The sequence below is a fragment of the Schistocerca americana genome, chromosome X (genome assembly GCF_021461395.2).
Source record: "Schistocerca americana isolate TAMUIC-IGC-003095 chromosome X, iqSchAmer2.1, whole genome shotgun sequence".
Classification (NCBI taxonomy): domain Eukaryota; kingdom Metazoa; phylum Arthropoda; class Insecta; order Orthoptera; family Acrididae; genus Schistocerca; species Schistocerca americana.
Window position 1 is genome coordinate 524,728,978 of NC_060130.1, and position 23,756 is coordinate 524,752,733.

A 23,756-nucleotide genomic window follows, 5' to 3' on the forward strand; every position below is an offset into this window, starting at 1 on the left:
ATGACAGGTTCGCATAAATACACTAAGTATAACACATGTGCGTCGTATCACACGTTATCGAGCTACTCAACGGTATGGGGTCGCATCATTGAATATATCCTAACATGTAGATTCTTTCATGGAACTGAATAATATGCAGCTAATATTTATGTTCTTGATACGGCAAAAAGGCTTGAATGTACTATATAAGTCTCTGAGAGTTACTAACGTTTCACAGTGTCGTGCCACGACAATGTGTTGTCTTCACTTCAGGTTTCCAAACCAATGTTAATGTGTCTTTCGATTCACACTAGCGGGGCCTAGCTCTGAACTGCAGCTGATTTTTGGCGTATTGCCTGTTGATTTCCGTTTCGAACACTTCGGCGACAATTGTTTAGTGGATTTTCTGGTGTTTATCTGGTACGAGTGGCTAGCTTTGTCACTGATTCACCCTCCGTTGCTGGCGTCGAACTAGAGGGTGAATATTCCAAGCTCGGAAAACTTCAGAGGAGTGAATCAACAATCGTCGACCGAAGAAAAAAAGTGCAAATGTGTGTGAAATCTTATGGGACTTAACTGCTAAGGTCATCATTCCCTAAGCTTACATACTGCTTAACCTAAATTATTCTAAGGACAAACGCACACACACACATGCCCGAGGGAGGACTCGACCCACCGCTAGGACCAGTCGCATAGTCCATGACTGCAGCGCCCAAGACCGCTCGGCTAATCCCGCGCGGCTCGACCGAAGATCCAGAGACGAAAACTAACAGGCAGTACATCAATAGGTGTCGAAAAGACTCAATAATTTAGAAAGAAACAATTATGTACTCTGGAATTTTGTCGTTATAGATCGTTCCAATTCTCAGGATAGTAAGTGTATCATACTGCCACAGTGTTACTGAAAAATACGACCCAGTTCGGAGGGTAGCTCCAGTGACACTGTACTACCAACGTCTACGACCCATGCTGGGGTGAGTATAAATCACAAGTTGTAAGCACATATCGTGTTGTAGAATGGAGTTATGAAGCATTTCTCTTTTACAGACAGAAAGTGAATGCCCAGATGCTGAATGGCTAATATGACATCTGAATCGTCGATTCTTGGACTGCAGCACGATTAGGCTGTTGTTTACGCATCTTGTTGGAGTAATGGCAAGATACTGGCTTAATTGCGCTGCTGTTCAGTGAAAACTTTGTATAGATACCCCTGATGAGAGACTCAAAGTCGTACAGCGTTCGCAGGTCAGAACGTATCCTTCTGAGACATTATCTAGGTACTTCAATCTTCCAAACTACTTTCTCATGCTTGCGGTTCAAGTGTGTAACGTGTCATTTGGTGTGATGATTGGGGAACTTGTATGTACTTCAAAAAACGCTTCATAATCTATATTATTTCAAGCATTTCTTTGATTGTAGTTTATTAAGTTTCCCGTAGTTATTCTAAAATAGATGTGGTTTTGTGGGCTCGTCCAACTGTATGTCAATTAACACTTGCAACATCGGCAAAAATGTGTATGATAAGTGTAATTAAAAATCCATAATTTTGCGAACGACGATGCAGAAGGTTACATTGAAATTCAGTGAAAGGCTTCTGCAGTTTGTCGACAGTAGGTGTTACGGATTACGTGATTTTTGCAGTGGAATAATTTCATCTTTCTTTATAAATAAATAAATAAATGATTAAAAGGCAAATGTTTCAGGTGTTCCACTGGAATATTAGAAACGTTCCCGCAAAATATTTCAAGGGGAATCCATAATCACATACTTTATATGAATCATATCGGTTGCTTTCAGTAAGTGTCTTCTGAAAGTAATAAATCTTATGGGCAACTGTAACACATACTGGTGGTAATAACCATTGCTAACATGGCAACCGATAAATCGAAGCTGCTGCATCTTGCTACTGAGGAAAATTTGAACAGTGGACATTATAAACGGGAGGCTTAACAGTCTGACGCTTCATGTGGCGAGAAATGTGTATAGCTGCTTAGAAGAATGGCCAGTACTTACTTGTTTCCTACGGAACATGAGTGAGTTATTCGATATTGTTCTTCAGCAGCTTGTTGATCATTTGTGGGCTGGCACACAGAGCGTGATTGGGACAGATTTCCCATGAACAAATGCAGAGTGTCTTTCATTTCACGCCACATCGTTTAGAAGTATCAGCTTCACATTATATTGATTCTGTATGTGCAGAATTATTATTCGGTTGCGTTATTCTTGTCCTTTGTGTATTGTTATATACGTAATCTGTCATACTCAATTAATTTTGTTCATGGTCACCCATTGTGTTGTCTATTTGTAGATACGTTAATGTGAACAAAGTGTACAAAGCGATAGCTACAGACAGAAACAAACTGAGGGTAGGAACCCATGTGCGGAAAAGTCATCTAGCGATACTGCTTCATGTTGGTAGCAACGGTGGGTTCGTACGATGGCGTTTATTGCACTTAGTGGTCTCTATAGTGTACTTGTGGCAGGCGCAGACGCGTTAGATGCCATGTAGCTTTCTGAATAGTGAGATGTTAAGCTCACTGTGACCATTGCATCTTCAGTGCTCTATAGCAGGCCAGCCACAGTTTTCCAAACTTCAGGCGTGTAGCGAGTGCAGAACACCGGTGGAACAAGGCCCGGTGTTTCTTGGATTTGCTTGTTCCTTCCAGAAAGAGCCCGGTACAGCTGGACAATTTATTTAGTTTTGCTGTGTGGCACTTTTGGCCAGCACAGCTGTGTTCAGTTCGGTGGGTTCGTGGTGTCAGCGCTATTTACCCTCCGCTATTTCTTCGTGACTTGGATGTTCACAGGTCCAGAGGCTCTTTGCATTGTAGCGATCTATCTTCTTGAGCTATAAAATCAATGGGAGTGACAGAAGCGAGGAATGAGAATTCTCGATACATATTATGCAGTCGCATAAGCGACATCTACATTACTTTCATCAGGTAGTTTCCACGTCTCGATAATAACGTTGTAAACGTGTTACAAGATTTGCACCAACATACTGTATGTATATGAAAGATTTTTCTTTCGAATGTCAAATTAAGTAAGTTATGACCTGCGTGAGAAGATCGATGACACTGTCTGTCCGTATGCTGACTGTTTGTATCAGGAGAAAATTATATTTTTTCAACGTGCCACAAATAAAACATCTATACTTAAACCTTGATTTGCATTTGGTCTATGTTGTTGAGAAATGTGAAATATAAAACCGAGTCGTACGCTGTGCGACTGCATTGCCACTTAAATGAGACACATTCGCGTTTCCCCTTCATTACGCTCACACCATTGGATGGGGGTAGGGGGAAATATGTCAGCCAGACTGAGCGCTATGGCACAGCCCGCGAACATACGTCTTGGGCACCTTTGCTCTACAGCGTTCTGGAGATGTGTTCCTATCTTCAATTTGTTCCGCATACCAATCCCCTGGAACCCGTCAGAGCTTTTCAGTATCTTTTTGTCATAAACTGTACAGGCAACATAAATTTCCTGTCGTATTACGGCTGCCATTGTCTTACAGACAAAGAACATAATGTATTGCATAAAATACGATAAATCAGTTCAGTGTTGTGTTGAAGACTTTGTTGGCTGTGTGACCAGAGTCGCAGTTACTTGTACTATTACAATATCGAGGCTCGATCATGTGGCTTTAGAAAGGGCTCTTCATATAGAAATGACGGTCGCTACAAGCCACTGCACGGGGTTCACAGGTAAGACAGCTAATTTACTTTCAAATTGAGTGTAGTGTACTCCATGCCCAAGTTTCAGCTAGGTTCGTTTTTGCTTCCAGATGATGTAGAAGAACATCCCCTGACGAAAACGTCTCAACAGGTGTAAATCACGATAGCCATCACAGATTTCATCCTATATTCAAATGGAACCCAACGTGTCAGAGTTGGGATGCAGTTTTATCGTGAATTTAAGCCAACTTACGTTTCTGAAAGCCCTCGGTATTTTGGTAATAATTCCATATTGTCCCTTATGATGTGATATCTCTCGTGTACTAACTCACTTGCGGTTCCTGGCAGTTTGTATCACATTACTCAAACACCTACAGTGGTATTAGGAAATCACAATATCAGTGCAGGCGACGTCCCAAGAACAAACGTTCTCATGAAACGAAATCGATTCAGATGTTGCAACAGGTCATCAAGAAATTAATGTACAATAATTGTCGTAGCCCGACGTGGGTCGCAAAATACTTACCTAGAGGCTCACGCTCAGGTCAATGGTGACTCGATATTTATGTCGTCTGTCCCTCGACTTGCGCCAATGGGGTGGTGGGGTTTCGGGTTCCGCTGGATAGGTCAGGAGTCCGCTACACGCAGCAAGCGGCTACACGGGTAGTAGGGGTTGTGTGGCGTGGACTCGGCAGTTTTTTAGGTTAGATGGCCTCGGGCAAATACAGAAAGGGCAACAGCCTCAAAGGGTGCGGGGCAAAGTCAGGACATGCGGGGACCAAGCAGCAATCGGTATTGTAATTGTAAACTGCCGAAGCTGCATTGGTAAAGTACCGGAACTTCTAGCTCTGATAGAAAGCACCGAAGCTGAAATCGTTATAGGTACAGAAAGCTGACTGAAGCCAGTGATAAATTCTGCCGAAAGTTTTACAAAGGCACAGACGGTGTTTGGAAAGGATAGATTGCATGCAACCGGTGGTGGAGTGTTTGTCGCTGTTAGTAGTAGTTTATCCTGTAGTGAAGTAGAAGTGGATAGTTCCTGTGAATTATTATGGGTGGAGGTTACACTCAACAACCGAGCTAGGTTAATAGTTGGCTCCTTTTACCGACCTCCCGACTCAGCAGCATTAGAGGCAGAACAACTGAGAGAAAATTTGGAATACATTTCACGTAAATTTTCTCAGCATGTTATAGTCTTAGGTGGAGATTTCAATTTACCAGATATAGACTGGGACACTCAGATGTTTAGGACGGGTGGTAGGGACAGAGCATCGAGTCACATTATACTGAATGCACTATCCGAAAATTACCTCGAGCAATTAAACAGAGAACCGAGTCGTGGAGATAACATCTTGGACCTACTGATAGCAAACAGACCCGAACTTTTCGACTCTGTCAGTGCAGAACAGGGAATCAGTGATCATAAGGTCGTTGCAGCATCCCTGAATATGGAAGTTAATAGGAATATAAAAAAAGGGAGGAAGGTTTATCTGTTTAGCAAGAGTAATAGAAGGCAGATTTCAGACTACCTAACAGATCAAAACGAAAATTTCTGTTCCGACACTGACAATGTTGAGTGTTTATGCAAAAAGTTCAAGGCAATCGCAAAATGCGTTTTAGACAGGTACGTGCCGAGTAAAACTGTGAGGGACGGGAAAAATCCACCGTGGTTCAACAACAAAGTTAGGAAACTACTGCGAAAGCAAAGAGAGCTTCACTCTAAGTTTAAACGCAGTCAAAACCTCTCAAACAAACAGAAGCTAAACGATGTCAAAGTTAGCGTAAGGAAGGCTATGCGTGAAGCGTTCAGTGAATTCGAAAGTAAAATTCTATGTACCGACTTGACAGAAAATCGTAGGAAGTTCTGGTATTACGTTAAATCAGTAAGTGGCTCGAAACAGCATATCCAAACACTCCGGGATGGTGGCATTGAAACAGAGGATGACACGCGTAAAGCTGAAATACTAAACACCTTTTTCCAAAGCTGTTTCACAGAGGAAGACCGCACTGCAGTTCCTTCTCTAAATCCTCGCACAAACGAAAAAATGGCTGACATCGAAATAAGTGTCCAAGGAATAGAAAAGCAACTGGAACCACTCAACAGAGGGAAGTCGACTGGACCTGACGGGATACCAATTCGATTCTACACAGAGTACGCGAAAGAACTTGCCCCCCTTCTAACAGCCGTGTACCGCAAGTCTCTAGAGGAACGGAAGGTTCCAAATGATTGGAAAAGAGCACAGGTAGTCCCAGTCTTCAAGAAGGGTCGTCGAGCAGATGCGCAAAACTATAGACCTATATCTCTGACGTCGATCTGTTGTAGAATTTTAGAACATGTTTTTTGCTCGCGAATCATGTCGTTTTTGGAAACCCATAATCTACTCTGTATGAATCAACATGGATTCCGGAAACAGCGATCGTGTGAGACCCAACTCGCTTTATTTGTTCATGAGACCCAGAAAATATTAGATACAGGCTCCCAGGTAGATGCTATTTTCCTTGACTTCCGGAAGGCGTTCGATACAGTTCCGCACTGTCGCCTGATAAACAAAGTAAGAGCCTACGGAATATCAGACCAGCTGTGTGGCTGGATTGAAGAGTTTTTAGCAAACAGAACACAGCATGTTGTTATCAATGGAGAGACGTCTACAGACGTTAAGGTAACCTCTGGCGTGCCACAGGGGAGTGTTATGGGACCATTGCTTTTCACAATATATATATATATATAAATGACCTAGTAGATAGTGTCGGAAATTCCATGCGGCTTTTCGCGGATGATGCTGTAGTATACAGAGAAGTTGCAGCACTAGAAAATTGCAGCGAAATGCAGGAAGATCTGCAGCGGATAGGCACTTGGTGCAGGGAGTGGCAACTGACCCTTAACATAGATAAATGTATTGTATTGCGAATACATAGAAAGAAGGATCCTTTATTGTATGATTATATGATAGCGGAACAAACACTGGTAGCAGTTACTTCTGTAAAATATCTGGGAGTATGCGTGCGGAACGATTTGAAGTGGAATGATCACATAAAATTAATTGTTGGTAGGGCGGGTACCAGGTTGAGATTCATTGGGAGAGTCCTTAGAAAATGTAGTCAATCAACAAAGGAGGTGGCTTACAAAACACTCGTTCGACCTATACCTGAGTATTGCTCATCAGTGTGGGATCCGTACCAGATCGGGTTGACGGAGGAAACAGAGAAGATCCAAAGAAGAGCGGCGAGTTTCGTCACAGGGTTATTTGGTAACCGTGAGAGCGTTACGGAGATGTTTAGCAAACTCAAGTTGCAGACTCTGCAAGAGAGGCGCTCTGCATCGCGGTGTAGCTTGCTCGCCAGGTTTCGAGAGGGTGCGTTTCTGGATGAGGTATCGAATATATTGCTTCCCCCTAGTTATACCTCCCGAGGAGATCACGAATGTAAAATTAGAGAGATTCGAGCGCGCACGGAGGCTTTCAGACAGTCGTTCTTCCCGCGAACCATACGCAACTGGAATAGAAAAGGGAGGTAATGACAGTGGCACGTGCCCTCCGCCACACACCGTTGGGTGGCTTGCGGTGTACAAATGTAGATGTAGATGTAGATGTAGATGTACACGATCAGCTGCGTATAACAGTGAGACAGTGACTGATTTTTAAGATCTCTGTGATTGGGGACAATACACAATGGCTTCGATGATCGATGATGTATGGTGATAAGACAATGAGACTCTGGGTTGGCTTACTGGTCTGCTTTTTTATTGGTTCTTGAAATATTGGCAATGAACATGCAAAAGAGAACAGACACTTGTTTATAACTTCAGTAAGTGGAAAACATACGGAAGGCTTACTAGATGCTCGAGTCACTTACCAGAACAAATGGTCACCCCGGCCTATAACTCCGTTAAAATTCAGGTATACACAGTAACGTATTAAAGGTAAGTGAGGCCAAGCTTTGCAAGTCCTTCCTAGTTTAGAAACTTAAATGAATACAATTCTCACTCACTTACTTTCTGCTGCTGGCTTGGTTATCCGAGGCTGGCTGAACTCTTCTCTCTCTGGAACTATACTCTGATCGATCTACCAGGAACTCTATATAAGGAATTTTTGGCTGTTTGCTTGCATATGGTACGTGACTACGTCACTTCTTACCGCGCATTCACCAATGAATGCGACCTTTTAATGGACTGTCGAAACATACTCCCACTGTTCGTTTCTACCTAGGTTACAATGCTTACTGCTAATAGTCATGCCTAGAAGATTAATCGTTTCTTTCTGGCAACCCTTTATGGTTCGTCCATTACGTTTCCCATACAGGAAGAAAAACTGTCCTCAAATCTTAGACACTTATTTTACAGCTATTTTTTGTACAAGTTAATGTAACGACTATATGTTCTCACATAAATACGTGGGCTATCCTTTTATTTTAACCTACCTCTCCTCCCACGTTCATCGTTTAATAATACGTTGTTAACTGCTTTGAGTTCCTTGTGGTTTCGAGTGCGATAGTAATATTCCGTACTAAAGTTTCTACAGTTATATATCTAGTCGTAACTTTCCAGAGCAAGCTTAAGAGAATGACCACATAAAACACAGTAAGAATAGTACATGCCAGGTAAGTAGAGCAGATACGAGGCTGAGATTCATGGGAAGAATATTAAGGAAATGTATCTGACTCCAGAAATGCGTGGCTTACGAGGTATTTATTAGACCAAGTCTTCAGTATTGTTCATGAGTCTGAGATCTTTACCAGGTAGGTCTGATAGAATTGATCCAAAGCGAACGGGCGCGTTGTCTAGAAACCACTTGTTACTATATGAAACTTACGTTCCATACACACATCATCATTTGTCCTCAGCTTTAACATCGCAGCTCCGAGCGTCTCTGTTATTTGGCTAGTGATTTCTTTAGGTTTTATCCTTTCCTCGACGTTATTGATCATTGTATTCTTCATTGCCGATTTCCTTACCATGTTCACCTGAGCATCACTGTATCACTATATATTATGAATCTCGTAGTTCCTGCACTTTCCTGGGAGCATCTTATTTTTTGAAATCATTCCTGCAATTGTAACCAACTAAGTACAACTTTACGGCACGGTCGACTGCATACTCGTACCGTTCTTTCTTTTCCCGGTTTCGGAATCTTCGTATTTTCTAGCCTAGCATCGGCAATCACCGTCCTGATTTCTTACAATAGCAGAATTTCATGGGTCTCGCCTTATCATATGGCCTCAGATGCACTTTAAGATGGCATCGACGACACACAGTTGGTCGCGTGCTTCCAATTCCCAGGTGGTGACCTCTACATTGAGATTGAGATTCATCTACACTTCTCGACGGTGGTAGAGTTTGGGGTGTCCATTTCTCTACTCCACATCATATCCACTGCACTAGGTCTATTTTCCTGACCTCTCTGTCTATAGTGCAATTCCCTGCCTGATGCTCTGACCTGTCACACTAACTTTTCTTTACATCAGGCGATGGATGCTTCTTGTGTTCAACATCTACATCATACACCGCAAGCACGGTGTATGGCGGACAGTAACTGTTTCTCTCTTCAGCTCGTGAATGGTGCGTGAGAAGAATGACTGTTGGTAGGCCTCTGTATTTGCTCTAATTTCTCGAATTCTTTTGTCCCAGTAATTTCGCGAGATGAACACTGAAGAGCCAAAGAACCTGGTACACCTGCCTAATATCGTGTAGTACCCCCGCGAGTACGCAGAAGTGCCGCATCACCACGTGGCATGGACTCGACTAATGTCTGAAGTAGTGTTAGAGGGAATTGACACCATGAATCATGCGGGCTGTCCACAAATCCGGAAGACTACGAGGAGGTGGACATCTCTTCTGAACAGCACGTTGCAAGGCATCCGGGATATGCTCAATAATGTTCATGTCTGGGGAGTTTGATGGCAAATGGTAGTGTTTAAACTCAGAAGAATGTTCCTGGAGCCACTCTGGACGTCTGTGGTGTCGCATCGTCCTGCTGGAATTGCCCAAGTCCATCGGAATGCACAGTGGACATGAATGGATGTAGGCGAGGCGATGAGACAGGATGCTTACGTTCGTGTAAAATGTCACAATCGTATGTAAACGTATCAAGGGACCCATATCACTCCAACTGCACACGCCTACACCATTACAGGGCCTCCACCAGCTTCAACCGTACCCTGCTGACATGCAGGGTTCATGTATTCATGAGGTTGTGTTCCTACCTCTACACATCCATTCGCGTGTTAGAATTCGCAACGAGACTTGTCTGACCAGGCAACATGTTTCCAGTTATCAACAGTCCAAAGTCGGTGTTTAAGGGCCCAGGTGAGGCTTAAAGCTTTGCGTCTTGCAGTCATCAAGGGTACACGAGTGGGCCTTAGGTTCCGAAAGCGCATATCGATGATGTTCCGTTGAATGGTTTGCCCACTGACACGTGTTAATGGCCCAGCATTGAAATCTGCAGCAGTCTGCAGAAGTGCTTCACTTCTGTCACACTAAACGATTCTCCACAGTCGTCGTTGATCCCGTTCTTGCAGGATCTTTTTCCGGCCGCAGCGGTGCCGGACATTTGATATTTTACAAGATTCAAGGTATGCACGGTACACTATTGAAATGGTCGCACGGGAAATTCCCACCTTCAATCCCAACCCGGAGATGCTGTGTCCGACCCCTCGCGCGTCGATTACAACACCACGTCCAAACTCACTTGAATCTTGATAATATATCATTGTAGTAGCAATAACCTATCTAACAACAGCGCCATACCCTTGTCTTACATACATTAAAAAAGTTTTGCATCACCTCGGTTCTGAGAGTTTCGGAACATGTACAGAAGACTGGAGTAGGGATCAACATAAACGTCAATCCCGCCCTTTTTATTGGTCATGAAAACTACACATTGCATGTTGTACCACCATACAGCAAGACCTTCAAAGGTGCTGGTCTACATTGCTGTACACACCGGTACCTCTACTTGCCAAGAGCACGTCGTCTTACGTTAATGTATGCTTGTATTCATCATTTCATACTATCCACACGTTCATCAAGGCACTGTTGGTCCAGATTGTACCATTCCTCAACAGCGATTCGGAGTAGACCTCTCAGAGTGGTTGGTGGGTCACGTCGTCCATAAACAGCCCTTCTCAACCTACCCCAGGCATGTTCGATGGGGTTCATATCTGGAGAACATGCTGGCCACTCTAGTCGAGCGATGTCGTTATCCTGAAGGAAGTCATTCACAAGATGTGCATGAAGGGGACGCGAATTGTCGCCCATGAAGACGAATGCGTCGCCAATATGCTGCCGATATGGTTGCATTATGAGTTGGAGAATGGCACTCACATATCAACAGGCATTACGGCGCCATCTATGACCACCAGCGGCGTACGCTGGCCCCACATAATGCCACTCCAAAACAGCAGGGAACGTCCACCCTGCTGCACACGTTGGACAACGTGTCTAAGGCGTTCAGTCTGTCCAGGTTGCCTCCAAGCACGTCTCCAATGATTGTCTGGTTGAAGGCATATGCGATACTCACCAGTGAAGAGAACGTGGAGCCAATCCCGAGCGGTCCACTTGGCATGTTGTTGGGCCTATCTGTACTGCGCTGCATGGTGTAACACGACTGCACAAAAAGCATTATTCAGCATGGTGGCTTTGTTGTCAGGGCTCCTCCCAGCCATAATCTGTAGGTAGCGGACATCCACTGCAGTAGTAGCCAGTGGCCGGGCTGAACGAGGCATGTCCTCGACAGTTCCTGTCTCTCTTTATCTACTCCATGTCCGAACATCACTTTGGTTCACTCCCAGACACCTGGACACTTAGCTTGTTGAAAGCCCTTCCTGGTACAAAGTAACAATGCAGATGCGATCGAACACCGGTATTGACCGTCTAGGCATTGTCTAGGCACTGCAGACAACACGAGCTGTGTGCCTCCTGTCTGGTGGAATGACTGAAACTGATCGGCTGTCAGACCCCCTCCGTCTAATAGGCGCCGCTCATGCATGGTTGTTTACATATTTGGGTGGATTTAGTGATACCTCTGAACAGTAAAAGGGACTGTGTCTGTGAGTTATACAATATCCACAGTCAAAATTTATCTTCAGGAGTTCTGGGAACCGGGATGATGCAAAACTTTTTTTCATTTGTGTATATAGGTGTTGCCGACCGCAGCGCAGTATTATGCCTGTTTACGTATCTCTGTATTTGAATACGCAGCCATGTAGCAGTTTATTTGGCGCTTCAGTGTATGTGGAAACAAATAATATGCTGCGTGACTGTTCCCAGAAAGTACTCTCTAGATGTTCAGTAGTAAACAACCTCGTGGTGCACAACACCTCTCTTGTATCATGTGCTACTGGCGTTTGTTGAAAATCTCTTTAACGCTCTCGCACTGGCTAACTGGTGCCGTGACGCAACGGGCCTCTCTTCGTTGGATCTCTTCTACCAGGCCTACCTGGTAAAGATCTCGGCCTGATGAAAAATACTGATTTCTTGGTCGAACGAACACCTTGTAGGCCACTCCTTTCTTGAGTCAGATACATTTCCTTAATATTATTCAAATGAAGATCAGCCTGCCATTTGCTTTCCTTACCTGACATATGCTTAAATTAGTGTCTGTTTTATGTGGTCTTTTCTTAAGCTCGTTCTGGATAGTTATGCCTAGATATATGATGGAAGGTACTGTTTCCAGTAATTTGTCATCAATAGCGTAATTTTACAGCAATGAATCAAGGTCAACTGCCACAGGTTTCACTATTCATCAATGCTATGCAGGTCATTTTGCCAATCGATCTTGTCTTCTGGCGCTGCTACCTTGTTTTAGAGAACCGCATCACTGCGTACGATCTTGAAGAGCTTCCGACGCTTTCTGCCAGATCATTTACATACATTGTAAACACATCGTTCCCGTACTCCGAAAATTAACATTACATCTGTCGATTTTGTTCCGATGAGAGCGACATGGTGAGTTCTGTCTGCAAGTAAGGCGGGAAGCCAGTTGCAAATCTGGTCCTATAAACGTTAAGCTCTTTTATTTTTTACTGAATGGTAGAGCGGGGCGGGTTCAGATGCGTTCCTCTAAGTCAAGGACATGGCATCAACCTGAGCGCAGTTGTTTACAACTCTGTGGATCTCGTGAAGAAACGGACCGAGCTGTGTTTCGAAAGTTCTCTGTTTAAGGAACCCATGTTTATTTTTATAGAGGAGAGTTTCTCCATAAACGTCATAATTCTTAAGCGCATAACACGTTGCATAGTATTACAACAGATTGAGTCAACCATACATGTCTATAATTGTGTGCATCTGTCCTATGATCCTCCTTGAAAATTTCCCTGTCCCTAGTAACCCTTCGGTCCTCCAGTAATCTGCGGTAAATTGATGACAGAAGGGTAGTAAGGTCTTTCGCATAATTTTTGTACAATGTGATAGGTATCTCATCTGGTTCAGATCCTGTTCCACTACTAAGACATTGTAATTGATTTTCTAATCCGGGATGTGTTCTCTCAATATCTGCAATTTGGACAACCTTACGATAACTGAAAGTAAGAACTGTGTTCCGATCTTACACGGTGAAACAATTTTGAAAGACCAACTTCAGTATTTCTGTCATCTCTCTGTTATCTTCCGTTTCGGTGACAGTATGGCCACTGAGTGAATGAAAATAGGATTTCGAACCACTTATTGATTTTATAATTTTAAACGCTCTCCCCTTGCCCTCACAACTGTTGTAATCCTCTCACCTTCCATTCCCTGTATTTATCAAATCAGTATCGCACCTTAGACGTGTTGGCTGTTCCCTTCCGTTTCAGGCCCTTCGGCAAACACTTCTTTAGGAATTTTTCTGGCGTTTATCGAGTATGAGTGGCTGGCTTTGTGAACGATTCACCCTCGACTGCTGGCGTCGAAGTAGGACGCGAATATTCGAAATGGCAGCTTCTCACGCTGGTGAACTTTAGAAAAGTCAATTAACATACGTCAGCCGAAGGTCTTGGGACGAAATCCAACTGGCAATACTTCAGTAGGTGACCATGAGAGCCTCAGTAATTTTGTAGGTACAGTTCGTTTCGACCCTCTGGATAGCAAGTATATCGTTATATCTTGTTTTGTGTAATTGAGCTATAAAACACTTTTCTTTTCCAGACAAAAAGTAAGTGACCTGATACTGAATGACTAATGTGACAGCTCAGTCCTGAACTCCTGGACTGCAGCCCGATTAGGCTGTTGTTTATCAATTGTGTTGGAGTAATGGGCAAACAGCAGTTGAGTCGTGTTGCTGTTCAGGGACAGCTCCGTATGGATACAGCTGATGTCACCCAAAGTCGCACAGCGCCTGCAAGCCAGAACGTGTCCTTTTGAGGCATTATCTAGCCACATTAATTTTACAAATTACTGTTTCACAGTTGCGGGTGAAATATAATAACGTATTATTCGTTGTGACGCTTTGGATCTCTTTTTAGACTTCTAGATAATAGTTCATAACCAATAATCGTTTAAAGTTTTTCGTAATTACATCTATACTCGTTTACAGTTTAATAAGCTTCTTGCCGTAATCCTGATTAAAAGTTTTGCTTTCTGGTCTCCACCTATCTGTCTCGATTAACAGCTACAACATTGATACAGGTGTGTTTGGCAAGTGTAGTTTCAAATTCATAATTTTGACGATGTACAATGCAATGTACAAAATTCAGTGAAAGACTTCTGCTGTTTGTAGACAGTAAGACTCTTCATCTCAGAGTAGCACTTGCAACCTACGTCCTCAATTATTTGCTTGACGTATTCCAATCTCTGTCTTCCTCTACAGTTTTTGCCCTCGACAGCTCCCTCTACTACCATGGAAGTCATTCCCTCATGTCTTAGCAGATGTCCTATCATCCTGTCCCTTCTCCTTATCAGTGTTTTCCACATATTGCTTTCCTCTCCGATTCTGCGTAGAACCTCCTCATTCCTTACCTTATCAGTCCACCTAATTTTCAACATTCGTCTATAGCACCACATCTCAAATGCTTCGATTCTCTTCTGTTCCGGTTTTCCCACAGTACATGTTTCACTACCATACAATGCTGTACTCCAGACGTACATCCTCAGAAATTTCTTCCTCTAATTAAGGCCGGTATTTGATATTAGTAGACTTCTCTTGGCCAGAAATGCCTTTTTTTCCATAGCAAGTCTGCTTTTGATGTCCTCCTTGCTCCGTCCATCACTGGTTATTTTACTGCCTAGGTAGCAGAATTCCTTAACTTCATTGACTTCGTGACCATCAATCCTGATGTTAAGTTTCTCGCTGTTCTCATTTCTACTACTTCTCATTACCTTCGTCTTTCTCCGATTTACTCTCAAACCATACTGTGTACTCATTAGACTGTTCATTCCGTTCAGCAGATCATTTAATTCTTCTTCACTTTCACTCAGGATAGCAATGTCATCAGCGAATCGTATCATTGATATCCTTTCACCTTGTGTTTTAATTCCACTCCTGAACCTTTCTTTTATTTCCATCATTGCTTCCTCGATGTACAGATTGAAGAGTAGGGGCGAAAGGCTACAGCCTTGTCTTGCACCCTTCTTAATACGAGCACTTCGTTCTTGATCGTCCACTCTTATTATTCCCTCTTGGTTGTTGTACATATTGTATATGACCCGTCTCTCCCTATAGCTTATCCCTACTTTTTCAGAATCTCGAACAGCTTGTACCATTTTATATTGTCGAACGCTTTTTCCAGGTCGACAAATCCTATGAAAGTGTCTTGATTTTTCTTTAGCCTTGCTTCCATTATTAGCCGTAACGTCAGAATTGCCTCTCTCGTCCCTTTACTTTTCCTAAAGCCAAACTGATCGTCACCTAGCGCATTCTCATTTTTCTTTTCCATTCTTCTGTATATTATTCTTGTAAGCAGCTTTGATGCATGAGCTGTTAAGCTGATTGTGCGATAATTCTCGCACTTGTCAGCTCTTGCCGTCTTCGGAATTGTGTGGATGATGCTTTTCCGAAAGTCAGATGGTATATCGCCAGACTCATATATTCTACACACCAACGTGAATAGTCGTTTTGTTGCCACTTCCCCCAATGATTTTAGAAATTCTGATGGAATGTTATCTATCCCTTGTGCCTTATTTGACCGTAAGTCCTCCATAGCTCTTTTAAATTCCGATTCTAATACTGGATCCCCTATCTCTTCTAAATCGACTCATGTTTCTTCTTCTATCACATCAGAAAGATCTTCACCCTCATAGAGGCTTTCAATGTATTCTTTCCACCTATCTGCTCTCTCCTCTGCATTTAACAGTGGAATTCCCGTTGCACTCTTAATGTTACCACCGTTGCTTTTAATGTCACCAAAGGTTGTTTTGACTTTCCTGTGTGCTGAGTCTGTCCTTCCGACAATCATATCTTTTCCGATGTCTTCACATTTTTCCTGCAGCCATTTCGTCTTAGCTTCCCTGCACTTCCTATTTATTTCATTCCTCAGCGACTTGTATTTCTGTATTCCTGATTTTCCCGGAACATGTTTGTACTTCCTCCTTTCATCAATCAACTGAAGTATTTCTTCTGTTACCCATGGTTTCTTCGCAGCTGCCTTCTTTGTACCTATGTTTTCCTTCCCAAATTCTGTGATGGCCCTTTTTAGAGATGTCCATTCCTCTTCAACTGTACTGCCTACTGCGCTATTCCTTATTGCTGTATCTATAGCGTTAGAGAACTTCAAACGTATCTCGTCATTCCTTAGTACTTCCGTACCCCACTTCTTTGCGTATTGATTGTTCCTGGCTAATGTCTTGAACTTCAGCCTACTCTTCAATTACATTATTCTTGCAGTGGAATATATCATAATTATTTACAAATAAATACATGATTAAAAGACATATGTTTCAAGTGTTCAAGTGGGAGATAGGAAACGTTCCCGCATAATATTTTGAGAATAATCCCTTATGAATAGTTTTCAGAAAGTCGATTTTCTAAACGATTCCACTTTTAAGCAACTGTACCACACTGTAGTGGTGGTAAACATCACTAATATGCCCACCTGGCATATACAAGTTGCTACGTCTTGGTACATTCCACAGCCTACCGTCCTTAAGGCGGCCTTCCGGATTACCATGACTTACGTCCGCCCTCGGTAGCTGAGTGGTCAGCGTGACAGACTGTCATTCCTACGGGCCCGGGTTCGATTCCCGGCTGGGTCGGAGATTTTCTCCGCTTAGGGACTGGGTGTTGTGTTGTCCTAATCATCATCATTTCACCCCATCGACGCGCAGGTCGCCGAAGTGGCGTCAAATCGAAAGACTTGCACTAGGCGAACGGTCTACCCGACGGGAGGCCCTAGCCACACGACATTTCATTTCATTACCATGACTTATTGCGAGCTAGGATGTCTCGGTCACAAACTTACTTAAAGGCAATATTTCTTATAGAGGCCTATAAAGTTATCACTAATATCACCGACAGCGAACCGAAACACCCGTTTGAAGTTTGCCAGTTGGCAACAAATTCACGCCGTTGATAACACCTTAACGGAAAACGTCATCATCTATCACGGAGATCTGGAACAAGTATCGAAAAAGCACTCAGTCGATAAGGCTCTAAGAAAACTGTTCTGAGTTTAAACACTTCCGCTGACCACCAACCGCCCCAGACATGAACATTATTGAGCCTATCTGAGAGACCTTGCAACGGGCTGTTCAGAAGAGATCTCCGCCCCCTTGAACTCTTATCCAATTATGGACAGTCCTACAGGACTCATATTGTCAGTTCCCTTCAGCACTATTTCAGACATTAGTCGAGCCCATACCAAGTGGTGTTGCGGCACATCTGCGTGCTCTACAAGATATTTGGCTGGTGCACCAGTTTCTTTGGCTCTTCTGTGTACGAGCGATAATTGTAGGTCCATCCAGCTGTGGAAAGACAAGTGTGCTCATGTTGCTGTTAACACAGGCTGACGAAGTCCGATTTGAGCCTATATGGGTGTTCTCAAAAACTGTATTCCAGTCCAAGTACCAGCTGTTGCAAAACATACTCAGTTTGTTGATAGTGTAACATATGTGACATTCAGTCAAAGCAGTGAAATCCCTCCACCAGAAAAAGTGAAGCCCAACATGGTGTCCATATTTGATACTGCAGCTATGAAATCCAGAATAAAATTCTACGATATTTCTGTTTCGGTCGTCGTATGGGTGTTAATGAAACTTTTTTTTTTAGTCAAGGATATTCCCAGAATCTCAAAACAGTTAGTAAGGGATAATGAAAACCTCATTATGGTCTTAAACCAAGACAATTTGAATTTAAAACACGTTTATCATCTTATGTAAGAACTGATATGTCATTCAGTGACTTTGTAAATGTATGTGGCGACTGCTGGAATCACACTCAGAACAGGTTTCATGTTATTGATAAAAGACGAAAACTGAATCATGGTAGGTACACATGAAACTTCTGGGAGTTTCTGTGTTTATAGCTATGAAAGAGGTGGAAACAGAAGTGTACATCACACCATGAACAAGTCCGCATGCATGTCAGGCTCTTCTAAACTGAGGGGATAGGTGTGTATAAACAGAGAAATCGTCTATAAATAGAAGGAAAATTTCAGCCTCTCGGACACTGATCAACCAGTTAGATGCTACGGTTTTGCCACTTGAAAATAATGTAGAATGCTTAATTGTAAAGGCTGACGGAACTGAACAGAAAGAAGATGACTTACATGTAAAGGTTGACAGAATTAGGCAGGGTGTATACAAGGCATATCCTGCGAAGGAGCGGCTTAGTATAAAGCACAATGTCTCCTAATCATAAGGTCATTGTGGCGTGTAAGGCTGTTTGAGAAAAACTGTGACTTTTAAGTTTGGGACATTTGGATCGAGAGCACTGATAGAAACCTTTAAACCAGTTAGTGATGAACTCACAGCGAAATTACACAATGACAACATGGCTGCTGATGTCATTAACCACCACAGCGATAACAGGATAGACAAAATATTCGATGTCAGTGGTGAAGAACCATACATGTTTCACACGCAGCCTGTAACTTTAAAGGAAACAACAGTACAGGTAGGTGATAGGGAATTTCAAAGAACAGATGGTGTAGTGAATATAATTTTCCTAAATCCAGCAACGTTTGTGAATTATTCACCCAAAGAAATGTAGATTTACGGTGAAATACTGCAAATGCCGACTTTCATAGGAAAGTGTGAAACAGATGAAGTTGATATACAGAACCATTATAAAACCTATATTAGATGCTCGATATAGGTCTGGTGATCGTATTGACATCCAGCATAAAATCCAGCAATCGATCCCCACAGTACGTATACTACGACAATACCAGTGAGCTAATAGATCGACTGCGAGGGCGCATGGCACCAGCTTTTGCCGGTAATACCTCTCATTCGAACGAGATTGAATCAATAATTTCAGAGCTCAGAGACAGAGGTATCATCAAATAAGAATGTAGACAGTAGTTGACGATCTCTGCGTCGTGATGACTGGGTGTTGTGTGATGTCCTTAGGTTAGTTAGGTTTAAGTAGTTCTAAGTTCTAGAGGACTGATGACCATAGATGTTAAGTCGCATAGTGCTCAGAGCCATTTGAACCATTTGAGTAGTTGACGAACTGCACAAACCAGCACGCAAAGCATATTCCCATAGGCATGTTACGATTAAAGATCTGGATGACTAATGGCAGGCTGATCTTGTAGATATGGAAGAGTATTCAAATGCGAATAATGGATTAAAATATATTTTGATGGCCATTCACATACTCTATATTCGCCTGGCCATTATTCTTCAAACAAACCGGGGAGGAATATTTCACAGGTGTTTGAGCATTTGTTGTACACAGGGACCAATCGATGTCCTGACAACCATCAAACCGACCACAGTGGAGAGTTTAACAATATGTTTTAAAAGGAACTGATGCGGAAGTAAGGAATACATGATTACTCAACATTGACACACCTGAAGGCGACTACGGTGAACAGCTGAACAGATTAATAAAAAGTCATGCATTTTAACCTCTGTGGTTGATACAAATGGACAGACATCCTCTCAGGAATAATGGCTGTGTATAATCGAACCAAACATAGCACAAAATGAGAGCAATCGATGTTTGTAATAAAGGCCTCATGGATATGGTATACTATCGTATTAAAACGCTGGGTTCACATAAGCAGAAATTTAATGTAGGTGAGTTGGTACGTATTTCAAAACAGCAGACAGCATTTGAGAAGTCATATCTACCCAACTGGTCGAGAGAGCTATGTACATTTTCCGAAGTGCGGAGAACAATTCCTATAACTTAAATCTTGAAGCGTAGCAGTGGCATTATAATTTCTGGATGCTTCTACACAGAAGAATTGCAAATGAAGTAGAACCACAGGTGTTCCACATAAAGAAGAGACCACTAGTTAAATGTGTTGGTTTTCCTGCAATATAAAACAGCTATATTGACGCTGGGAATTTGCTATATATCTGGGTGCACAGAGCACAATCAGCATAGCTTAACATGCATGGTAGGTGTTGTGTCTAGACAAGACAGCCTAGACACAATGAGAGGAAGCCGAAAGGCACGCGCTAAGTTAAAGCAGGATGGCGTGAGGTCTGAAACAGGATACGTAATGAATGCTATAAAGAAAAGTACGTAGCTTCTGGAATACTTATCTTTAATCCATCCTTTTGGTACATCTGGAGATTGTGGCGATACAAGTGAGACTCTTTAGATACATGCAATGTTACTAATGGCGCCTTGCTAGGTCGTAGCCATTGACTTAGCTGAAGGCTATTCTAACTATCTGCCCTGCAAATGAGCGAGGCTTCGTCAGTGTGCATCGCTAGCTACGTCGTCCGTACAACTGGGGCGAGTGCTAGTCCGTATCTCGAGACCTGCCTTGTGGTGGCGCTCGGTCTGCGATCACACAGTGGCGACACGCGGGTCCGACATGTGCTAATGGACCGCGGCCGATTTAAAACTACCACCTAGCAAGTGTGGTGTCTGGCGGTGACACCACAGTAGGAAACACATTATAGGAGGTCTGGTACTCTCGACAAACTTTCAGTTCAACTGCACATATCGAGAAATAACTACTGTGGGCTTGGCGCAAAGCTTCAAAAACGATTGGTTAGTGGTGATAAGCAGATTAACCTGCTTGACGACATGGAACAATGGAACATTGGAACATTGGAACATGACACTGCATATGCAAATCGTCAAGATCTCCAAGGAGACTATTATGCATATCGAAGTATAGCTGATGAAACCAAGGAAATACGTGCAGGAAAGGATATCGGTATAGAATAGTGTATTCGGCATTTATAGTTGATAAAACCATGCATTGTAAAATTAAGTTGGGCTTGGGTGTCAATTTCAAGCAAATTATGAATGGCGCACATCGTACACTGAAGAAAAAGAAGACAACAGTGAAGAAGAAAAAGCCAGGACAGGGATGTTTAAAAACTATATATATTGATAGCGATGTATGAGGCTAAGAGCGATCTGAAAAATAAAAGAACAGTTAAAGAATTCCGGGCTCCACCGATAACCAAGACATGTGGTGGAAGCATCTCCTTCCTTATTCCTGCCCTTTTCAGGTCTCTCAACGATTGATTCACTGGCTGGAAGTCTGCAGCTATTGGAAGAACAGTCAAGAACGCGCCGAAATCTCAGAAGCAGCTAGAGGAAGCAAGAAGACATGAAAGCAGTAGCCATCGGAAAAGGACTATACCTGAAACCATACAAGAAAGGACTAGACCTCTTCATAAATGAAAAAGAAAATCTTGCATAATCTAGTGGATAGACCATTTACAAATACAGATCTGCTCAAGTCTGTTTGGGGAAATTTTAGCATTCCAAGATTCCAAGGTTTGTTTATGCGGGATATATGCCGAAAGACAATGTGGAAATCCAGAGAATGTGGAACTGTGAATTTAGATGTTCCTGGGGGCCCAGAACCCACTGAGTGGCGTAAGTTAAGGAAAAAAGAAATGATGTCTACTATTTGGAGTTATTTGGAGACCTGCAACCTCCAGAAGAGCTACAGTGATACTTCACTGGCAGAAGAAGAAGCATGTCCTACAATTTTCATCGCTACCAAGACTTTAATACTTACCTGTGTGTACGTCTGTGCATCATGTTCCACCTAACGTTTATGAAGAAACATGTATATACGGAGATCCAGCAGTCTGTTTAACGCCAATGATAATAATAAAGGAAGCACACTAACCTAACTTTCTTGTCTGGCAAGTGGACAGTGACTGACCATTTTCCGCTATTTGCAGGTGCCAGGTGGTGTTGGGGGACAGGTGATGTCATAGGAGGTGGGGGAAGGAGTGGGGGAGGCCAACAGTGTCCTTTGGTGGATGTAGACCGAAGCAGCTCAGCCGGTCTGTTCACATCAAGGTGAACACATTCATCTTCAAGTTAGGTTACTGTAGTTAGATCAGTTAAGTTGTACGTAAATAAATTAAATATCCTGCCTTCCTCCCCAGCACAGAGTTACCGTTTCCCACCAAAACTAAATAAAGTATACTAACCTAACCTTCCTCTCAGGTAGCTGGATAGAGAGTCACAGCTTTCTGCCATTTTCAGGGGAGTGTGGTAGTGGGAGGTGGGCGACGTTAGAGGAGTTGTTGCGGGGGGGGGGATGATGTCTGTGGTGCTCCGCCACAGCCGCGACACGTGGTACAGCAAACTAGTACTCAGTCACGAGGACATGAGATGTACACTGTGCTGCAGTCAAAAAATGGACTGTCGTCTCATGACGATACGGGTGTCATTTATGAGGATGTGGTTGGAACCCACACACACTCGGACTATTCATTTCATGACGTGGGTGGAGGAAACGATAGAGAGTGAACCAGGGTGTGAAAGGAATGATTGTGTGTGGAATCTCCATCTACAACTACGTGATTACTCTGCTATTCACAATAAAGTGCCTGGCAGAGGGTTCAATGAACTATCCACTCTCGAACGACCGCGGGGAAACGAGCACTTATTTTTCTGTGCGAGCCCTGATTTCTCTTATTTTATCGTGATGATCATTTCTCCCTACGTAGGTGGGTGTCAACAGAATGTTTTAGCAATCGGAGGAGAAAACTGGTGATTGAAATTTCATGAGAAGATCCCGTCGCAACGAAAAATGCCTGTCGAAATAACTCCCCTATTTCTCCATAACACGAAACGAGCCGCCCTTCTTTTACTTCTTCGATGTCATCTGTCAGTCCCACCTGATGCGGATCCAGCACCGCACACCGCTACTCCAGGATAGGGAGGACAAGCGTGCAGCAAGCAGTCTCTTTAGTAGACCTATTGCACCTTCTAAGTGTTCTGCCAATGAATCGCGGTCTTTTGTTTGCTCTAGGCACAACATTATTTATGTGATCAATCCAGTTTAAATGATTTGTAATTGTAATGCCTAAGTATTTAGTTGGATTTACAGACTTCAGATTTGAGTGACTTGTCGCATAATCGAAATGTGGCGGATTTGTTTTAGTATTAATAACATCACACTTTTCTTTAAACAGGGTCAATTGTTTCGCACCCACAGACATCCCATCTAATTCCTTTTGAAATTCGTTTTAGTCATCTGATGACTTTACAAGACGGTAAATGATAGCATCATCTGCAAATAATCTAAGAGGAATATTTTCCAGAATGAGATTTTCACTCTGCAGCGGAGTGTGCGCTGATATGAATCATATCAGCGCACACTCCGCTGCAGAGAGAAAATCTCATTCTGGAAAACATCCCCCAGGCTGTGGCTAAGCCATGTCTCCGCAGTATCCTTTCTTTCAGGAGTGCTAGTTCTGCAAAGTTCGCAGGAGAGCTTCTGTAATGTTTGGAAGGTAGGAGACGAGGTACTGGCAGAAGTAAAGCTGTGAGTACCGGGCGTGTGTCGTGCTTCGGTAGCTCAGATGGTAGCGAATTTTGGCGTTTCTTACTCGCCAGACACCGGCTCAGATCGACGTCCACATGCTTTTGTACCCCGATAAGACTTTCTACCCCTCCGCCAAAACTAACTCTGTGAATTGGATCTGTGGCCACACGATCCGCTATCTTTTTACTTCAGGCGACAAGTCTACGATAGGATATTGGACTTATCTCAACGAACGTCACTGCGTCCTGATACGCAACCCACGCT